The sequence below is a fragment of the Pinus tabuliformis genome, chromosome 9 (assembly GCF_031772625.1).
Source record: "Pinus tabuliformis cultivar Carrire ecotype Pingquan chromosome 9, CPIR1, whole genome shotgun sequence".
NCBI classification, from domain to species: domain Eukaryota; kingdom Viridiplantae; phylum Streptophyta; class Pinopsida; order Pinales; family Pinaceae; genus Pinus; species Pinus tabuliformis.
The window spans coordinates 1,108,777,349-1,108,786,805 of NC_142307.1; the positions used below are offsets into that span (position 1 = coordinate 1,108,777,349).

At 34.4% G+C, this 9,457-nt stretch overlaps 1 pseudogene; it reads left to right on the forward strand.

Moving 5' to 3' along the window:
* The first annotated feature begins 6,440 nt into the window (after positions 1 to 6,440).
* LOC149152538 (uncharacterized) lies at positions 6,441 to 7,084 on the forward strand (annotated as a pseudogene).
* The last annotated feature ends 2,373 nt before the right edge of the window (positions 7,085 to 9,457 follow it).

The following is a 9,457-nucleotide window of genomic DNA, read 5'->3' on the forward strand; positions in this document are numbered from 1 at the left end:
CAACCATAATTCTCAATCCGAGACTAAGAGGTGGTGTGGCAAATAACAAAAAAAATTCTTATAGGGGAGAAGGAAGTGTTAATTGCACAGCAAAAAACGCAAAAACACATCAGGGGAAAAAAACTAGAGGTATATCTTTCAAAAAAATTCTCCAAGGGAAAATTGCAGCCACAACAACACCAAAACTAGCAAGAATGGAACCAAGGCCATATATTGTGGAGCAGCTGAATTATACCCGAGAATTAAACATAGATATACTAGAAACAGATGAGCACTATACTATATTTGAAAAACAAGCTTTAATTTGTAGATTCAACTGTTTTTGGCCCAATCTTGTTGAACTATTTCATTGGATTTTCACAAATTGGACTACACAATGTGAAATACATCTCTGTTCCAAGGGGTTCTTCATAGTGAATTTCCCTACAACAAAGGCTAGAGATATTATAATACAGGAAGGACCTTGGTTCTGGGGTCCACAAGACTCTTCATCGCACCATGGTTTCCAGAATTTGATGAAAATACAATGGTTGTTTCTAGGATGCTAGTTTGGGTACGCTTGCACAATCTTCCAATACACCTCTGGAATCAACAAGTCCTTATAGGAATCGGTAATACTATTGGGTGTCACATCAAAATGGACACCTAAAGACTGGAGGAAAGAATCTACACTTTTGCACAAATTTGTGTGGAAGTAGACCTCATCAGAGGCTTGCGAGATCAAATTAAACTGAAGCATAGACAGAGGTGTTGGACACAGGTTTTAGATTATGAAAATACAACATTCAGATGTAGAACCTGCTCAAAAATAGGACATCTACAAAACACTTGTCCAATAGCCAAAAAAAAACATTAGGAGGAAGAAGAAAACAGGGAAACAAGCCAAGGGATGACAATTTCCTCCACCACTCCCCGACGATGAGGAGGAAGAGGATGTGGAACATGTCATTCCCAACGAGAACAATCAGATGAATAAAGAACCAGAAGCCACTGATGCAAATGACAACACATATGAGAGAGTTCAGATTCTGATAAAGACAACCCCCAACCTGTGGCTCACATTTCGCTAGCACTTGTATCTTCATTACCGACTCAGGGGGAGTGGCGAAAGGTTGAGAAGAAAAAAGGGCCAAGATCTTGACTTTTCCCCACTTGTACATTATTTTCTTGTTTTTCATAACTTTGATCATCATCAAACTACTGCTGATGGAATGCGCCTCAACATCTGCAACATGTAATTTTGTTTTAATTAATAAAATTACGATTTTTCTTTTTGAAAATATAGCCCTATCAAAAACCTTAACTTCCATATCAACAACAACCATATTAGCAATACCCACAAATCCAAAAACCACATCCACCCCTTCCTCAACAACCACATCCTCCCCAACAACAATAATTAACTCAAACTCACGAATTGCAACTTCCATCTAAGAAACCACCCCCATGACCTACTCAAATCTATTCGTAGCCAATTGAAAATCCAAATAACGAAATGAAAAAACATGTTTATAATTTAGAATCTAAACCATTTCCTACATATCTTATTGTTCCTCTAAAATTACAAGATTTTTTTTGTGCAATTACAAGACAATCCTATGGGAATAAAGGAATTTTTCGTGCAATTACAGGAAAGTACTATAAAATTATAGGTTTTTCTTTTAAACATAACATACAATTCTATAAAGTTACAAGAAATTAATTTGCCATCTAGGAAAGTTGTAAATATGAAATCTATAATAATAATTGAAGAGGAAAAAGAAAATAATGTAGATAAAACTTATAAAAGAAACAAATAAAACAAATTGCCCCTATAATACCCCTGAAGGAACTGTAATATGACTTGTTTATTTTAAATTTTGGTTAGAGAAAAAGTAATCATATGTGATGATCACTATAATATAAATATTTCATTTCTGGCAAAAATGAATTATGGAAATTAAATTAACTCATTAATCCTCTGAAAATAAAAAGTAAAATGCTAACACAAGAGGTAAGTCGTAATTGTTAGGGAAAATAGTTGGAGTTAGTTGTGCCTTGTGATGGAATATATATATGTTTGTGCTTATAGGAGAGAAAGAGAAGACAAGAAATATTGACAGGCCACAATGTATGTATGGCTGGAGATAAATGCCATACACTGGAACATGTAAAAAAGTTCATTATTTGTGGGAGATGAAGACTAGTAGAACCAAGTAAATCTAGCAAGACACTACCACAGGTTCAGGGGGCTATAAAGAAAAATAATTGAATCATATTTTGATGTTGTTTTTCTTGGAATTTGGGGATCTTCTTAGGGGGACCAGTGAAGAATTAGTTCAAGGTTGTGTGGAATATGGTAGATTCTTAACTTTTTTGTCAAAAATTATTTTTATTTGAACATATTAATATTCCTAGTATCATTGTAATTGAAAAGGAATAGAAAGTTAGAAAGGAAATGTTTACTGAAATATGACTATGTAGTTGCATGAAGATTTGTGTAAAGATGTGAATTGATACATGAATGTAGGATTGAATAGAATGAATACAATTTCTAAAGGAATTCTTAACTAACCTGGGCATGCTACATGGAAGAAAGGATTGAGCAAACAAGGATAAATATTATACTTAATACAAAGAGTTTGTAGACTAACAGTCTGGGTTAAAATATAGGTAATGCACAATACCCAATTTATTAACAATGTTCTTGATGCAGGAATTTAAGGGAATGAAAACATACTTTCCATATCCACACTTGATAAGGGAGTTAGAATTGAAATGGTGATGGAAATATTGTCATTGATGGCAAAGGAGCATTAAAGGAATGTAAAAAGAAGCAAGGAGCAACAAAAGGAGCAACAAGAAGCAGCAAGGCAAGGAGCAACAACAATGCAAGGAGAAACAACAATACAAGGAGCAACAAGAAGCAAAAGAAGGGAACATAGTAGAAGAAACGTGGAGGAGTTGTGATACATTGAAATGTTTTGATAATGTTGCAGAGATTGCTATATTGAATAATTTTTTGTGATGTGAAATTGTTTATTGAGTTGAATTGTTGTGATGCAAAGGAAAGACTCCAAGGAAAAAGCAAAGATGTTACAAATATTGTTGTGATGCATCAATGATAAATATTTTTATTTTATGTTGGCATTAGGTTGATGGATTTAATCATTACTTGTGGATGAAACTAATATTACATGAATTATTTATTTTAGTTCTCTAATATTCAAGATATGAAGAGTTTGGAAATGAATGAGTGGAAGGTAAAGAGTCAAGCCTATTCACTTGATTATATTCCTATGTGGGATACAAACAACCATCAAAGTGTCTTTATAAAATATGTGATTTTGTAAGGCATTGAGAGGTTAGAGAATGAGAGAATGTGAGGGAGTTGATTGAGCTATTATGCATTAGTTACCTAACACTTATGAATCTCATGTGAAGAAGATTTGAAGGGAAGAAGATGAAGAAATGAAGATGGAGACATGCATAAATTATGACTAGGTAAACCAACACATTATTAATTCTTGTTTGCATTAGGAGATGGTAGTCTCCTTTCAATTAGTGGCTTGATAAACATCAGGTTGGAGCTTATTGAGGTAGGATCCTCTTGTGGGTTGTAGCCTACAGAAAAAATATGGGAGTTGGAGCTTCCTTGGAGTTGCAGCTTTGAGTATCAACCTCCTCTAGGTTGGAACCTATAGGAAATTAGATGTAATAAGTAGTAGGAGCTTGCCTTTGCATCACAACAATAATAAAGTTGTGGTTTTATCCATTTGTGGGTTTCAACATATATCTAATGTTAATATGTTCAATTATTATATGTTCATGTGCTGTTTTGGTTTGCTTATTACTTTTTTTTTCACATATTCAATGTGATAGTCATTATTTGTTAAGTTTCTCATGTAATGTTTTAATTAATGAGTTTAAAGAGAAGAAGGTTAATGTCCATGAGTATGCTAAAATGATTCACCCCCCCAAGTTTAGTCAAGTTTTCATCAATTTTTATTAGAGCCAATTCCTTATGTAAAAGCCTAACAACTTGAAGGTGGATCTAGTTGAATCATGGACCATCAAATTGTGCTTGTGCTTAGTACATCAAACTTTCAATGAATGGAGAGATAAGGTTAAAACTTAACTGATAGCTTAAGGACCTAGTGTATGTATGCTTGTATGTGATGGTTACTGCAACTAAGTAAAAATGTGTCATGTATAACAATCTTCATAATAAGGATCTTGATACAATAATAGATATAACTTCTGCAAAAGAAATAGATTGCAGATCATGCATGATGAGGCTAACAAAAACAATGTAGGGAAAGGAAAGAGAAAGAGGAAGGAGAAAAAACCATGTCAAAAGGAAATTGAAACCTCTACCTGTGTGAATGTGCCTCACTCTAATGAAGAAAAATCAGATGAAAATCAAGCTAGGCTTGACTTATCATTGGCTAGTATAGAAATATTGAAGAATGAAAACAAAGATATGAAGAAACTGATGCAAATATGTGACAAGAAAGAGCATAAGTATAAGGAGGCATCAAATATGTGACCAGAAAGAGCATGAGTATAAGGAGGAAATTTGCATCCTCAAGACTCAAATTAAAGAAGCAAGGAGACTAGAGGAGGTGATGAGCAGTGAATTCAAGGAGGGAGACCCATAGTGCAAAAGATTAGAAGTTGAGGTTGATTAAACTAGAAGTAAGTTAGAATAAAAGAATAGGTTGTGTAAGAAGCTCGAAGAGGACCTTGCCTCCATGAAGAACTCAACAAAGAAAACCATTAAATATCATAATGAAGCAGCCCTAAAAGGACCTACAGAAGAAGAGTCTAACACCAACATGTTTTGTAAAGAAAACAAAAATAATCAACAATATCAAAAGACAATAAATAAGATGAACAAGTTCAGAAGCTCTCAAAGGAGATTCTTTGCTCCTGGGAAAAACTTCACATGCTTTTCCTTCCATAAACATGGACACATAGCAACAGACTATAAGAACAAGAAGATCAAAACTTTTTAGCAAATCATGCAACAAACAAGAAGGTACTATCCAACAAGCAAACAAAGGAGAACACCAACAACCAGGTGCATAAACTATTTCTATGGTTATTCTCTTTCTATGGTTATTGTTATATCTGTCGTGAATTTATGAATTTGGACATAAAGAGTATGTAAACAAAAATATAAATGAATCAAGAAAACACACATCATTTGTTCCTTTTCTCAACCATATAAGGTGCTATCTATGTAGAAATTCTGGACAGAAATCAAAATAATGCAAGCTTCACTATACCTTAAACAACTCTAGAAAAAAGATGGACACTACCGGAAATCCAAACAATGAGACAAAAGAAAAGGTTGACACAAGAAGGAAACTAAAGAATATATGGAAGAGGAGGAATAAATAGCAAGTAGTGACCTAGCTTGGTCTCATGAGGAGCTATTCTAAGAAGCAAGGCAGTCATTCAGTCAATATTAGAGGAGCCTAATCAGCCCAAGGGGAGACTGGCAACATCATGAGGACAAACTTACTGCACTATGCATTTTATAGTAACATTGGTTGGGAAATTGGCATGAAAGAGAAATTTTTGTTTGCAGATTCTCTTCTATTTCAAAGGTCATAAGAAATCATCACCAAAAATGTCTTGATAGCGATAAGAAATTTAAGAAGATAAATTACGTATCAAGCTTTCACCCTATGGAAATTTAGCCAAACATGCAATACCTACACAATATGTCAAAAAAAATGAGTGTAATAGATTTAATGCAAAATAGAGATATTAATATTTAGTAGTGAATACAATTTATAATTCAAATAAGGAATGGAAATCGGAATTTGATCATGAATCGAATTATATCTGCTATCAATTCTCCATAATGCACCCATCTTCTACCTAGTAACTGTGCTAAAAATGGGAGCAATAGGGATTTCTCTTAGATACCATGTGCATGTCATGGCCAAGGATGATAGTGTATTCAAAGGGACACAATAGTGAAAGTGTACCCAAAAGGACTGTGCACTCCATGCAACAGAAATTTTGGAAATAGTGGCAGACTACTTCAAGATAAGGAAGAATACTTTTAACGCGTACTAACACTAGAACATTCAACATGTAGCTACTAATAAATATAGAAATGCAGAAAAACAAACAATCATTATTACAGTGGATACATGGGCACTTCCTCACCACCATTTTCAACATCCAAGACATTCAAAACTGAAAACATTAGGTTACGAGCAACCTAGCTTCTTTTCCCACTGCCCCTGGTGGTGACATTCTCTCTCGCAACCTCCTCCAGATTGTAGAGCGTAGATTGCTCGCATATTAGAGGTTGTAGGATTTTTGTTGTTACATAGGTGAAGGTTTGGACTTCCTAGCTTTTGAATGAAAGGTCAAGGGTTTAAATATTAGGAGCCGTGCTTTCTCGTGCTAAATTTTGTTAAGATCGAAGGGGTGTCATCATGAGTGTCGATTATTATAACATTCTGAATGTGGGGAAGAATGCCAGCGACGATGATTTGAAGAAGGCTTATAGAAAATTGGCCATGAAATGGCACCCTGACAAAACCCCAACAACAAGAAGGAATCCAAAGAAAAATTCAAACAAATATCAGAAGCTTATGATGTGTTGAGTGATCAACAAAAACGTGCAATTTATGATCAGCATGGTGAAGAGGGTTTGAAAGGGCAGGTTCCGCCGCCAGGTGCGGGAGGTCCTTCAACATTTTCAAAAGGATCAGGACCATTCAATTTTAATCCAAGGAATGCAGAGAACATATTTGCAGAGTTTTTTGGTTCCAACCACCCCTTTTCAAAGGGTACGGGTTTCAGGTTAGGCGAGGGTACATCCAGATCATCACGATTTTCGGATGGCATGTTCTGTGGGTTTGGGCCAACAGAAAGTGTTTTCAGGTCCTCCTATAATGACAGCTCTCAGTCCCGACATGAGAAGGTCCGGACTGTTGAAAATAAATTACCTTTCACACTCGAAGAGCTTTACAACGATTCTACCAGGAAGATGAAAATTTTCAGAAATATTGTCGATGTCAGTGGTAAAGCTACATTTGTTGAGGAACATTTCATATCTCCTGCGGTATCAGTCTGACAGTCTATCGTTTGAAGTGTTATAATGGAACATTCAATTTGGAGCATTCAAATTTGTGTTATGAACATCATTTATTGTCTGACCTCGACCTGGAGCATTTAAATCCATGGACATCATTTATTCTGCAGTATGGAATCATGTTTTCGAAGATCTGTAGTGTGGAGTACTCATTTCAAAGGCTTGGAGCATGGAGTTGTATTTGCAAATTGAAGTCATTATTTCACTATGGAGGCTATTGCACTAGAGTTTTGCATGTGACCAATAATATTGTAGAGGGCGCTCTTGCAATTATGAAGCGCTAAGTAAAGTATTGGAATCATTCATTTTAATTGGTAATTGGTATCATTGAGATGAAACAAAGAGGATTGAGGCATTATTACAGTAGAGTTACAAGTATTATGATGGAAGTTATCACCAGGTGCAGCGTTACTGCAACGTTAATGTATTATTATTATTGCAGCGTTATTATCAATCATGGCATCGTTAACATACAAAACTTTCTTTGATAACACCACCGAATTCATCGTGGATTGGGTGGGGGATGTTGTTATATACAATTTATATATATGCAATGCTTCATACAATGTGTGGTTATGTTGCTTCATGATGCTTCATAATATATTGTTACGCTACCTATAGCTGAGATCAGAGTGTTACATATAAAATATAAAATGACATGCTCATGTCTGACAACTTTCAATCTACCATTAATATTGTTGATATGTATATGGAGCGTTATTTATTAACAACGTTGACATGGAGCATTCATATCTTGGAAATTATGCTATATAGAGAGGAATACCCTCATTTATTTACTATTATTATTATTCATTTTTTGAATTATTTTATTCCTACCTTACTCCAAATTAAAAATTTGTTATTATCCTTGTTATTTATACCTCTTTCCAAATCTGATGGACATACAAAAAAATAACTAAAAAAAATGAATAAATAAATAGATAAATAAATACTATTATGTAATAATAATAAAAAAATTAACTAATAAAAAATATTTCCCTAGTCAAATATAGGGGTTTAAATAAATAATAAATAAATATTATTAAGTAACTATATATATATATATAAGATTACTTAAACAATATAAAATATTTCTCTTTTCCTCCCCTAGTCAAATATAGTTGTTTTCTTCTAGCAGTTAGGATGGTCTGTGTTCCTATGTAACTTACTACCTAAATCTCTGTCTGTTTGTTCTAAATGTTTCCACCAAAATATTCAATGTGATTTCTTCCAAAAATATTTTATATATCTATAAAACATGTATTGAAAACATGCATCACTAAAACTTGAGAACATGCTATACACTAGAATGAAGTGGCATTATATGCACTAGAATGAAACATTCATTACAGTTACTACTTTCATTACACCATATCAACGCAGTGGAATCATATATTGCCAAAAGTGAATAGTAGATTATTTTTATATTGAAGTGGATTAGACATTTCATTATTATATTTTTTATTATCCTGTTTTGATAGATGTTGAAGGAACTTATTATTTTGCACTCAAGTTTATCAATATGCTATTGGGAAATGTAAAGAAGTAACGTCTATCAGAAAATGGGACTATTTGGATGCAACATTATTTATAAGAGCGCACTTAGGATGCTAGTTTGGTGGATATCGCAAGGGTCCAATACCACGACCGCTCAAGAATTTTTTTCCATCGACACATTTGTAATGGGTTGTGGATCCCATGAATGAGGATTTTGTGAGCACCTTTGTATCAGATTCTTGCATTTATATAAGAATTCGACTCAAGGCAACACAATGAATTGACCAATTGAGTGAAATCTAAAGCATGTTCTTTGTGTTTGACACTAAAGGAAAATTAATGATTGATACTGTGTTTTCTTTGTTTTATTTTTGTTCGGCCCTGTGATGATTGTTGCGTACAATATCAGAAATGGGTTAGAAATTATATTATAAAAAACCTAGTTGCACTCTAGTAGATAGACACTCAGTTGAACCGTGCAGTCAATTTCTGGGTGAAGACCGTTGTAGAAGGATACATAGTAGAGTTTTTGGGAGAGGCCTGTTAGTCTTTCTTGAAGGTAGAAGATGAGTGGGAAAAGGGAGCACACGAAAGTAAAATCAATCCATCTTTGGATTATGATGCAGCCAATTCAATAGGGTATGCTTCCTTTTAAACCCGCTAACATGGCCGAGTAGAAAACTTGGTGAGAGGAAATTGAAAGTTTTTGGGCTCCTTCCCCAGCCAGCCCCGTGAAGAAAGAAGGGATCACATGTCACCAGAAGAAGGGAGTACAACTTGAAATCTGATGCACATACATACGGATCGAAAAGAAAGAATTAATGGGAGGTGTGCGAAGTGGGCTCAATCTCTTCAATT